The following is a 12,991-nucleotide window of genomic DNA, read 5'->3' on the forward strand; positions in this document are numbered from 1 at the left end:
AATGGCGACGACGAGTTGATAAGGAGAGCAGCCGCCTCTGACTACGCAAGGAGGACAGGAACAAGGAGCTTGAGGCGGCAACACAGACGAGCCGAAGTAGAACGCCGTGTTGTTTGGAGGGTCATCGACTTCGGTCAACGAGCGGACCGTCGCGGACAAAAGGGCTCAAGTGGCTCCGCACTGGCCGATAAGTTAAAGTTAAATTGGTTCACAGGAAGGGAAAGGCGCAGTAACTGTCACACTTGCTCTGTGGACACCCGAACCGCGCCGTAAGGGAAGGGAGGGAGGTGGGAATGAAAGTGGAAAGAGAGAAAGAGGAGCCGTAGTGGAGGGCTACGGAGTAATTTCGACCACCTGGGGATCTTTAACGTGCGCTGACATCGCACAGCACACGGAAGCCACTTCGTTTCGCCTCCATCTAAACGCAGCCGCCGAGGTCGGGTTCGAACCCGGGTACTTCGGCACAGCTAGTAGTCGGGCGTCTTACCACTTCACCACCCCGGCGGTGCAGTGCAAGTAGTATTGCTTTCGCAATAAAAGGAAGAGGGAAAGAAAGAGGCGCGCCGCAGCAACAGCCGTTGTCCATCACCAGCGGTGGAGTCTGCAATGACGGCCTACAACAGATAAAAATTCGGTGCCAGGCTAGCCATGGCTAGCCCCCGCCGCAAGAGGCGGTGACCCACCTGTACCAGCCCCATCAGGGGAGAGCCTACGGGGCTGGGACAATAGGTCAACGCCGCTTGCGGCAGGGGCTAGCCAACCATCGAATTTTATCTATTGTAGGCCGTCATTGCACCCGCCACTGCTTCGGTGGTGGACGGCGGCTGTTGCAGCGCGCGTCTTTCTCTCCCACTTTCATCCCTTCCCTTACAGCGCGGTGAGGTGTCCACAGAAAACAAGTTTGACAGTTACCGCGCCTTTCCCTTCCTATAAATCAATCAGTCTTACTCTCCCTCTTCGTTTCCTTTCTTCTATATTTTCTCTTCTGTCCGCACGAAATGCATGGGCATGCTACTGGCTCTGTAGATGAGCCACCTCCGCTGCCTGATTTATAAATCAATAAATCAGGCAGCGGAGGTGGCTCATCTACAGAGCCAGTAGCACGCCCATGCATTTTATTTTCCTGCTTCATACAGCCACAACATAAGGCCAACTCACGTGACATCGAAGCTAGATTAATAGAAATTATCACTGGTAACAACGAAGAACCTAGTCTCTTCATCCGAAATGTGTACAGCCCCCCCCCCCCCCCCCCCCCAAGCAGAGAAAGGTAGGTTTCCCTCTTCCCCAAAGCAATCAAAACGGCAGGAAACAATCCTCATAATAGTAGGAGACTTCAATGACGCCCACTAAGAATGGGGCTACAATAGACACGACGCCAAGGGTAGGCAACTATAGGAGGACGTATATGAGCTCGGACTCACCCTGTGTGCTGTGCGATGTCAGTGCACGTTAAAGAACCCCAGGTGGTCAAAATTTCCGGAGTCCTCCACTACGGCGTCTCTCATAGCCTGAGTTGCTTTGGGACGTTAAACCCCACAAACCAAACCAAACCAAACCTACTGACGGACTCTAGCTGGCCTTCTAGGATAGGATCGACACAGCATCTGTGCAGACACCACCCCGGACGCGGTCTGAAAAAAACATAGCTCAAAATTTCGGCAGCGACCCCTTTGTTCTGGCTCTCACTCTCAGCAAGGGCGTCAAAACGCGTCGCTTCAAAAAGCCCAAAATCACCGATTGGGACAGGTTTAGCCAAATCAGGGAAGACAGCAAATCGGGAGACGAAATCCAAAACATAGACAAATGGGCGGAGATGCTTAAAAAATATGTCGAGAAAGCAATCACTACCCACCGGGAGGACGATGCGCCGGTGATGGTTGACAGCAAACCCCTACATATGTGGGAAGCGATATGCGGCATGGAGAGGCGTCTCCGTTCGCTAAGATGGAACAGGAACATAAGACGAAGGATAGCAAGATATAACAAAGAGATTGAAGATTACGCAGTAAAACTTAGCAAACAAAACTGGTGTAGTAGGTGCGACGAGATGGAAGAGAACATGAGCCTTGGCAATACGTGGAGCCCACTCAGACACCTACTTGATCCTGATAATTCGAAAATCCAATCGGGCATAAGACTGACGAAAGCCAGACACGCGTTCGAGGGCACGGACGGGGAACTCATGACGAAACTAATTAACATGTACGCCGGCGACACTCAAACCTTCCCCCTGGCGGATTACGAAAGACTCTCAAACGAGGCCTTAGACGCGGCGATCACGGAGGCGGAGGGTCGCGCCGAAATATTAGGTTTAAAAACGAAATCGTCTCCCGGCCTAGACGGAATCACAAACAAGGTTCTCCGAAATTTGGACGATAACTCCATCCGCACGCTCACAAAATACATGCGCCTCGTATGGGAGAGTCCGCCTCCCACAACAGCGGAGGATGGCAAACGTAATTTTGATACCGAAGCCAGGCAAACCCCGAAACTAGAGAACTTACGACCAATAGAGAGTTTTAGTACTGCGTAGTGAGCGCTACGTACGCACAGCCCACGTACTTTGCGGAACGCTACGCCGCGGTCGCGTACATGCCACAGAAAGACTTTTAGTAGGGCGGAAGCGTATACGTACGCAGGGGTCTGAAAGCTAACGCGGCAAGCGCAGTGGCCTGTGCAGTGCCATCTCGCAGCCCATTCAAGAACTGAATTTTCCAGCGCAGGAACTCCTGCTTCTTTGTTTTTCCGACAGGCGAGAGATGAAACCCATGCTGCAAAGGTGCTGATTTGGTTCGTCGTTGTTGCAGAGGATGAGGATATAATTAATAACTTTGACCGAATCGGAGCACTACCCCCAGCAAACGTAGTAGAAAACGAAAATTAACAATACAACCCCGTGCAAATTTTAAATCCGAAGAAGCAAACCGTTTTTCCGAAAGAAACGATGTTATGCCAAAGCAGTTTTCCGAGTTAACAGTGCGCCTATGACGTCATCCATTCAGTGCAAAGTAACTATAAACCTCGGAGAATACACTGCGAAACTATACAAAGTCTCATTAGAGAGGCGGAGTATATTTAAAATGCCACGAAACGTATGCCGTAAAAGTTGACACCATGGCCCATAGGCAAAGAAAACTTACCAAAATAATTTTCCGGTTTAGGCCAGCCCCAATGAACACGGCAGATGGTTAAAAGTTAGCAGCGAATGTTTTCAAGAAAAAGTATGACAAAATGTGCTACGGCTTTTTTGGAGCCAAACAATATTTAACGCGCCTCGATGAATCTGCGTTGTAAAAACCTAGATACGCCTGAAATTTAGCTGTCTGCTCTTCCGAAAGATTCAACGCTCCCTCTTAAAGGCGGCCGCTCAAATGATACAAGCTTTTAAGCTAAAAGTAGTCATCGCTCGGCACGAAAAACGAACCGTGCACAACAGCAGACGACCAACAGTCCGTCTGCTCACACGAATGTCATTCGCGGTCGCCGGCGTCGTCTGCGATCGAATAGAGCGTCGGCTGCGCCGCCGTCTGCTACAATGGACCGTTCCCCTCCGAAGTTTAAAAATGCCTTTTAAATGTAGTTTTGTCTACGGGCTGATTACTTTGAATGAAGGGTATTAGGAAAATTTAGTACATACAGCAGCTGTATACGAGAAGCTTCCGCTATTGGGAGAAGCACCCAGCGCATAGCGAGCCTGTAGGCGGTATGTAAGGCTTCACAACACATATTTTAGCGGCGTTTATAAATAGATTATCCGCGGAATGACTCAGCATACTTTGTCACACATTTATTCAAAGCACTCGCCAACATTTATTGATAAGCACCCTCAATTGGTACTGTACTAAACAAGAAAGATACTGCGGTAAGTTGTGTTTACATGTTTTCTAAGGGCCCTACCAGCTCGTACCCCTATAAGTCACGCAGCGTGATAGAGATACTCCGCCTTTGAAATGGCATTTCATATTTTCACAGTCTGTTCTAGGATGTTTGTAATTACTCTATACCAAAAACAAAATCATAGGTGCCCCCGTGAAGACATAAAATGGCTTTGAAATCTTTCGCTTCCACATATTCTCATAGGTGGTAAGCCTATACATTTCACCCCCAGTCTGCGGCGGGGTCGCGAGCGCTCCATTTGTTGGTGAATACGGCGTTTGTCTATAGGTGTAAAGCCCACGGGAAACACTGCTTGAAGTTTTAGAGATCCTGGCGACGAAATACACCAGCTAGAAGTTCGAGCGTTGGCGCAGCGCATTCATAGAGAACAATTTGTGCGTCGCATAAGGCAATCCGCGCCCTCTACTGCGGAGCAACAAATGAATTAGAAGTTTCTACTTCTTGCGAAACGTCAAATCGCCTGCAATCATAAGAAAAGAAACGAACACGCGCTGCGTGTTTGCTGCTTATCATGCGCGGTCATATAGCCAAACGTGTCTGTCGAGCTTTCTCATACGCGAGGGCAACACGCAGACGGTTCAGCGAACGCACGCAGAGGTAGGGATTTCTGCGCACGCGAGTAACGTATACGCAGTACGCAAGAATCGTGATGCGTATGACGCATGCGCAGTAAGCAGCACGCAGGCCGCCTACGTACGCAAGGGTTCTGCGTATGCTTACGTACGCAGTACTAAAACTCTCTAATATCTCTAACAAGTATAGGAAAATTGATGGAGCGTGTAGTCCAAACGCGACTTACGCGTTTCATGGAGCCTAACGATCTGTGGCCGCATGAAATGGTTGGGTTCCCGCCCGGACTGTGCACACAGGACGTAATGCTCCACTTGAGACAGGACATCATAGAAAGCGAAACCAAAGACGCGAGGGTACTACTAAATCAAATCCTGACAAAGGCCTTCAATAACTTAAACATGTAGCGATTCTTTCTGGCCTCCAAGAATTGTGGGTTGGAAAGAAGACGCACAATTCCGTAAATGACTTCGTGTCAGGTAGAACGATAAAGTTTCAGGACATTGAATCCTCCACCGTCAAACTAGGAAGCAGAGGTACAGTGCAAGATTCGGTGCTGTCCCCGTTCCTCTTTAATGTGGCCATGCGAAACCTCCCGGCAGAAGCGAGGAAGGTGAAAAACTTGAAATTCAGCATGTACGCGGACGACGTCAACATGTGGGTCACCTAGCGGAGGGACGCGAGCATTGAGGAGCGTGCGAGCATTGAGGAGCGTTTGCAGGCAGCGGCGGACACCATGGTGTCTTACGCAGCCGAAAGGAGCATCTAGTGCTCTCCGCAAAAATCAGAACTGTTTATCTACAACCCGAAGGCGCTCAGGTTCAAACGCTAGATAAACATCATAACAGTAGACGACCAAACAAATTATGATCCTTGGGCTCTTTCTACAAGCAGATGGGTACACCGATACGACGGCAAAGAAACTGAACGCGTACGCCACGCAAGTCACGGGTCTGTTCAGGAGAATCGCACAGAAGGGTCGGGGCCTTACGAAGCCTCTTGAAACTAATGCAGGCTTACTTCACTAGCCGCATACGTTACGCCACACCACACTGCTAAACATCAAATCAGAGGAAAAGCAGATAATAGACGCACTCTTCAGACAATGCGCGACGAGGGCTCTGGGACTACCCAGTTCGACTTCGACTGAACGCCTCCTCGAAATCATCATCATCATCATCATCATCATCATCATCATCATCATCATCATCATCATCATCATCAGCAGCAGCAGCAGCAGCAGCAGCAGCAGCAGCAGCAGCAGCAGCAGCAGCAGCAGCAGCAGCAGCAGCAGCAGCAGCAGCAGCAGCAGCAGCAGCAGCAGCAGCAGCAGCAGCAGCAGCAGCAGCAGCAGCAGCAGCAGCAGCAGCAGCAGCAGCAGCAGCAGCAGCAGCAGCAGCAGCAGCAGCAGCAGCAGCAGCAGCAGCAGCAGCAGCAGCAGCAGCAGCAGCAGCAGCAGCAGCAGCAGCAGCAGCAGCAGCAGCAGCAGCAGCAGCAGCAGCAGCAGCAGCAGCAGCAGCAGCAGCAGCAGCAGCAGCAGCAGCAGCAGCAGCAGCAGCAGCAGCAGCAGCAGCAGCAGCAGCAGCAGCAGCAGCAGCAGCAGCAGCAGCAGCAGCAGCAGCAGCAGCAGCAGCAGCAGCAGCAGCAGCAGCAGCAGCAGCAGCAGCAGCAGCAGCAGCAGCAGCAGCAGCAGCAGCAGCAGCAGCAGCAGCAGCAGCAGCAGCAGCAGCAGCAGCAGCAGCAGCAGCAGCAGCAGCAGCAGCAGCAGCAGCAGCAGCAGCAGCAGCAGCAGCAGCAGCAGCAGCAGCAGCAGCAGCAGCAGCAGCAGCAGCAGCAGCAGCAGCAGCAGCAGCAGCAGCAGCAGCAGCAGCAGCAGCAGCAGCAGCAGCAGCAGCAGCAGCAGCAGCAGCAGCAGCAGCAGCAGCAGCAGCAGCAGCAGCAGCAGCAGCAGCAGCAGCAGCAGCAGCAGCAGCAGCAGCAGCAGCAGCAGCAGCAGCAGCAGCAGCAGCAGCAGCAGCAGCAGCAGCAGCAGCAGCAGCAGCAGCAGCAGCAGCAGCAGCAGCAGCAGCAGCAGCAGCAGCAGCAGCAGCAGCAGCAGCAGCAGCAGCAGCAGCAGCAGCAGCAGCAGCAGCAGCAGCAGCAGCAGCAGCAGCAGCAGCAGCAGCAGCAGCAGCAGCAGCAGCAGCAGCAGCAGCAGCAGCAGCAGCAGCAGCAGCAGCAGCAGCAGCAGCAGCAGCAGCAGCAGCAGCAGCAGCAGCAGCAGCAGCAGCAGCAGCAGCAGCAGCAGCAGCAGCAGCAGCAGCAGCAGCAGCAGCAGCAGCAGCAGCAGCAGCAGCAGCAGCAGCAGCAGCAGCAGCAGCAGCAGCAGCAGCAGCAGCAGCAGCAGCAGCAGCAGCAGCAGCAGCAGCAGCAGCAGCAGCAGCAGCAGCAGCAGCAGCAGCAGCAGCAGCAGCAGCAGCAGCAGCAGCAGCAGCAGCAGCAGCAGCAGCAGCAGCAGCAGCAGCAGCAGCAGCAGCAGCAGCAGCAGCAGCAGCAGCAGCAGCAGCAGCAGCAGCAGCAGCAGCAGCAGCAGCAGCAGCAGCAGCAGCAGCAGCAGCAGCAGCAGCAGCAGCAGCAGCAGCAGCAGCAGCAGCAGCAGCAGCAGCAGCAGCAGCAGCAGCAGCAGCAGCAGCAGCAGCAGCAGCAGCAGCAGCAGCAGCAGCAGCAGCGAAGGCCTCTCCCATGCTTCTCCACTTAACCCGGTTCTGTGCTAGCTGCATCCACTTGACCCCCGCGAACTTCTTAACCTCATCCGCCCACATAACTTTCTGCCGCCCCCTGCTACGCTTTCCTTCTCTTGGAATCCAATTTGTTACCCTAAGCAACCATCGGTTATCCTCTCTTCGCACTACATGTCCTGCCCGTGCCCATTTCTTCTTCTTAATTTCCACTAGAATATCGGTAACTTGAGTACTTTCTCTGACCCACTCTGCACGCTTCCTATCTCTTAATGTTACCCCTACCATTTTTTGTTCCATAGCCCTCTGGGTTGTCCTCAACTTAAGTATAATTCTTTTGGTTAGCCTCCACGTTTCAGCCCCATAGGTGAACACAGGTAAGATGCAACTGTTGTATACTTTCCTCTTGAGCGATACCGGTAAGCTGCTAGTCATAATCTGCGAGTGCTTGCCAAATGCGCTCCATCCCAATCTTATTCTTCTTGCTATTTCCTTTTCGTGGTCCGGATCTGCAGTTACTACCTGTCCTAAGTAGACATAATCGCCTACTACTTCCAGTACTTCGCTACCTAATGTAAACTGCTGTTCCTTCCCGAGGCTGTTCAACTTTACCTTAGTCTTCTTAGTCTTACTCTCCTCGAAATAAGGGTACACAAAAATTTCACGGAACTAGCGGAGGTTGTGCGCGCGCAAGTAGAAAGATTGAGCAGAACCACCACGGGCAGAGCCATCCTCGGCTTGGTGGGACTGCAGTCAGATAGAGGAACAAGCGGCAAAGTGGACATTCCGCGGAAGTGTCGCGAATATATAATAGTGCGCCCAGTTCCTACCTAAAACATGCAGCCTACGTACAACAAGGAGAGGAGACAAAAGAGGGCCCAGACGCTCGCTAAGAAAGTGGGGAAAATGAAGCCCGGGAGGTCGTCTACGTGGACGCGGCTAGCTGGAAGTCTAAGGTGGCAGTGGCTGCGGTCATCAACGCCTGCGGCGTATCCACCATCGCCGCGTCCGTTAGAAGCCGAAATGTAGATTTCCTCGAACGCCGCACCACTCAGCAATTAGAAGCAGACTCGGATGTCTAGGATGCGTTAGTACACCAGGCATCAGAGGCGTTTTCTTTTTAATTGGTTCACAGGAAGGGAAAGGCGCAGTATGTCACACTTGTGTCTGTGGACACCTGAACCGCGCCGTAAGGGAAAATAACTTATTTATAGGAAGGGAAAGGCGCGGTAACTGTCTCACTTGTGTTCTGTGGACACCGCAACCGCGCCCTAAGGGAAGGGAGGAAGATGGGAGTGAAAGTAGAAAGATAGAAAGAGGAGCCGTAGTGGAGGGCTACGTAGTAATTTCGACCACCTGGGGATCTTTAACGTGCGCTGACATCGCACAGCACACGACGCCTCTTCGTTTCGCCTCCATCGAAACGCAGCCGCCGAGGTCGGGTTCGAACCCGGGTACTCCGGCGCAGTGGTCGGGCGTCTTACCACTGCACCACCCCGGCGGGGCCGTAAGGGAAAATAGGAAGGTGCGAGTTAAATGGAAAGAGAGAAAGAGGAGCCGTAGTGGAGGGCTACGGAGTAATTTCGACCACCTGGGGATTTTTAACGTTCGCTGACATTGCACAGCACACGGACGCCTCTTCGTTTCGCCTCCATCAAAACGCAGCCGCCGAGGTCGGGTTCGAACTCGGGAATTCCGGACAGTAGTCGGGCGGCTTACCACTGTATCACCCCGGCGGGGCGCATCAGAGGCGTTTGAATTTGATTTACAGGATAGAAAAGGCGCAGTATCTGTCACAATTCTGCGCGGACACATGTAATATTCTGTAAAGGAAGGGAGAAAGGTGGGACTGAAAGAAGAGAGGGAGATAGAGGTGCCGTAGGGAAGGTCTGCGATCCACCGCGCTATAACTGCTTTCGCCTCATCGCTCTTCAGTGATCTAAGGGCGGAAGGGTGGCTGTTGCTGGAGTTGCGGGGCTGGAACTGGTAGGTCAACGTCGCTTGCGGCGGGGGCTAGCCTAATATGGAATGTTTATCTGTTGTAGGCCGTTATTGCACCCGCCACCACTTAGGGTGTGGACGGCGGCAGTTGCGGCGCGCGTCTTTTACTCCCTCTTCTTTTTCATTCTCTACTTTCTTCTGTCCGCACGAGGCAGCGGAGCTGGTTAAGCTACAGAGCCAGTAGCAGGCCCGTGCATTTTCTTTTCCTTCTTCCTACAGCCATAACGCTTTTTCTAGTGATCCAAAGTGCCCTCTAGAATTTTTTCAGTGTACCTCCGAGTTCATATGTCCACCCCGTTTCCATTCTGGGTTAGCACTTTGCCTCACTTCAGCATTCAAATATTGTTTTTGGCAGGGTTTCGTTTTATTATAGCATGAACATAAATTAAAAGAATTTGGCTTTGGGATAAACGAAAAGCGTCGTATAGTTGAAGAATGCTCGAGAGTACAGGCGAGATGTAATTTCTAGAGAAATGATAAGTTACTTGATATTTGTATTGCGTTTCCTTACGTTATATTCCGGCACCGTTTTTTTGATGTTTGTGCTGCTATAACTATCCAATATATTCACACAGTCGCATGACAAGGCTTAAAAGCTCAGCCTCCATGAAATGGCCAAAATCAGAAAAGGACTGTGGTTACACCTAGAGAGAGAGAGACGTCACTTAGGGAGAAGGAAGTTTAATGAACAATGGGGTCAGCCTCCATGAAATGGCCAAAATCAGAAAAGGACTGTGGTTACACCTAGAGAGAGAGAGACGTCACTTAGGGAGAAGGAAGTTTAATGAACAATGGGGTCACCCCATGGTTGATCCTCAAAGTAGAAAACGGAAAACTCGAAGTGAGATATTAGAAGACATGCTCGCGCCAGGCTTCGACCCACCGGGGTGGTGCGGACGTGGTACATATGCACTGCGACCCCGCCCCGGTGGGAAGAGGCCGGATTGCATGAGCCCTTTGGCTGGGAAAAGCCCTCTCCCCGAAACAAACCTCCCCCCCCCCCCCCCAACCCTATGGTGCGGGAGCCCCTGCCTGGGGTAGGCGCAGGATGATGATGGTCGACGGCTGAGGTCTGTACCCTCACAGGAAGATCGCACCTAGTGCATCCTTCCTTCCATTTGACAAGGCAAAGCCCAGCATGCGACGTCTGACTGCGTGTTGCCTAGGTCATATGTTGCCGTGACAGCCGCGTCCGGGAAACCTGCAGGCTTCACATCTCGGGAGTCTCGGGGCGAGCCAGAGCCTCCAGCCCAGGTTTACGGGGCCTCCGACATCGAGACAAAGGACGCCCTCCGTGTGTCCTCCGAGCCCCATGAAAGCGGAAACGAGCACACGGCATCTGCTGCCACCACAGCGGCTGGCGTGAACGAGGCCTCGGGCCTGTCTTCAGAAGACGAGGTGTCCAGCGCGGTGCCGTCTTCTGACGATGACAGCGAGCCACCTGCCACTTCCCCCGCCCACTCTACGGAATCGGGAGAGGAAGCCGCCGCGTACCAGTCGCAGCACATGCAAGGAGAGGCTGGGGCAGCCACAGCTTCACGCGTGAGGCAACACTCTTCTGCGGAGGCGGCGTCCCTTACGAACAGCGCTGTTGGAGAGCTGACGAAGACTGAACGCCCAGGAGCCGCGCGTACCACCCGTGCAGGTCTAGGTCGTGCAGGAAAGGCGCGTTCCATAGAAGACTCCAAGCGTCAGCTATCGGCATCCGATGGCAGCATGTCGCCATCTGCGGCAACCACTGTCCCCATGAAACAAGTGAGAAAAGGCGATGACGGCACATTAATGGATGTGTCGGATAATGACACCTAGCCACCATGGCTCTAACATCAAGCGTCGCCGGCCCCTGTGGTCGCTATTTTCCTCTTTCCCCACGGCTAGCGGCAGCGCGACCGTTCCGTCCCTGGGAAGCTCCCGCCGGTCGCCGCTGGCATCTGCGGGGATTTCAGCTTATTAGCCTCGTCAACGTGTGCACTGAACGATAGACAGCGCGGGCCCTGCTGTGCGTGTGTTTCTGTGCGGGACTGCGTTTCTGCAATCGACTGATGTACGAAGCGCTGCAGAGACTGCGTCTTCTATTCTGGAAGTATCTCTCTGGTCAACTGGACAGAGATGGAGAGGCGCGGTTTCTGCAGCGCTGGCACACCCGTTTCTTCGTCGTTCGGGACGGCAGGTTTGTTATGCCAGCTTTGCCATACGAACCCCTCCCCCTTCTATTGTTTTCCCCTCTCTGGGGAATCATGTTTTTCATTATGATATGTGCCATAGAGTGTTTTGTATACTGCTTTGGTCTGTGACTAATGTGTGTGTTTATATGTATGTACGTACCCAATAAATTCTCTTTACATGCCATATAAGATTTAATCATCTGTCATTAAGTTTCTCATTGTAACTCTTTTGAGCTTGTGTTCTGTGGGTATTGATGAACACGGAATGACTATTAATATGTGATTGTTGCTAGTTAGGGAGATTACCGCACCTTTCGTTGTCCTCCCATGTATGTATTGCAGTGTGTGTGTGTATATATACAAGTACCTATGTGTGTGGAAGACAATGAATTTCCTCTAGTGATGTGTAATGAACACGGAATGACTATTAATACGTGATTGTTGCTAGTTAGGGAGATTTTCGCACCTTTCGTTGTCCTCCGATGTATGTACTACAGTGCGTGTGTGTGTATATACAAGTAGTACCTATGTGTGTAGAAGACAATAAATTCCCTCTACTTATGTCTAATGTGAATGTCCCGCATGCAGAGTCACCCCTGTCATTTTACCGAACCGCAGCCACGGACTTAGAGTACCTGAAGGAAAACTCGTCTGACGTTGGCCCACGAACCATGCACTTGAAAGATATTATCAATATGATCACCCCTCCGCTCCCTGCCCGCCTATCAAGCCACATGCTACGCGCAGAAAGACCCAGTTGGCTAGTACATAACCGCCCACTTCCTCGATGCACGCCGAGCCTCCCTGATGTGGAGGTTCGCAAGAGGCATCTTACCAATCAGAAGGCGTGCCTTCGTCCCTGCGACGTCGGGAATTATTGACCTGTGTCCCTTCTGCTTGGCCCGAGAGACAGCGGAGCACATCTTTCTTGATTGTCTAATTCCAGAAGCACTCCTAGAGCGTCTGAGAGATATGTCCGGCCTCCCCGGAATCCCATACCCCACTGTGCGCTACTTCAATCCGCTTCCAAAGGAAGGGCGCGAGCTGTTTGTCTTGACCCCGGCAGAGTTCAACTATCTGGTGTGGTTGGCCCGCTGCAAAGCGGCCTACTCGAACAAGACTTCGAGCCTCCATGAAGTGAAGGCTAAAATCATAAAAGAAGTATAGTTCCACCTAGACAGAGAGAGACGCCACTTAGAAAGAAAGAAGTTTTTTGAAGAATGGGGACATCCCATGGTGATCTTCAAGGAAGAAAACGGAAAACTAGAAGTGAGATATTGGAAGATTTGCTCGCGTCAGGCTTCGACCCACCGGGGTGGTGCGGACGAGGTGCATATGCACACTGACCCCGCCCCGGTGGGAACAGGCCGGATTGCATGAGCTCCTTGGCTGGGAAAAGCCGGCTTCCCGAAACAAAAACCCCCCAAACCTTATCGCGCGGGAGGCCTTGCCTGGGGTAGCCGTAGGATGATGATGGTCGCAGGTTGAGGTCTGTACCCTCACAGGAGGATCGCACCTAGTGCATCCTTCCTTCCATCTGACAAGGCAATGTCTTATGTCTAATAAAACGTTTTCTAAACACGCACGGTGTTTTGTGCTGGGGAAGGTATGGCATGTCCTCATTACGTCTGCGCTGAA

General features: G+C 52.4%; 1 long non-coding RNA gene across 1 annotated transcript in view; it reads right to left on the reverse strand.

Moving 5' to 3' along the window:
- LOC146174426 (uncharacterized) overlaps window positions 1-7,587 on the reverse strand; it is a 493,807-nt gene extending 486,220 nt beyond the window's left edge. The window contains exon 1 of the long non-coding RNA XR_014701718.1: window positions 7,563-7,587. This is a non-coding gene — a long non-coding RNA (uncharacterized LOC146174426). The remainder of the gene's footprint in view (window positions 1-7,562) is intronic.
- Window positions 7,588-12,991: the final 5,404 nt, after the last annotated feature.

This window comes from Amblyomma maculatum, chromosome 11 (assembly GCF_055883805.1).
Source record: "Amblyomma maculatum isolate TAMU_Amacu chromosome 11, ASM5588380v1, whole genome shotgun sequence".
In the NCBI taxonomy this organism is placed as follows: domain Eukaryota; kingdom Metazoa; phylum Arthropoda; class Arachnida; order Ixodida; family Ixodidae; genus Amblyomma; species Amblyomma maculatum.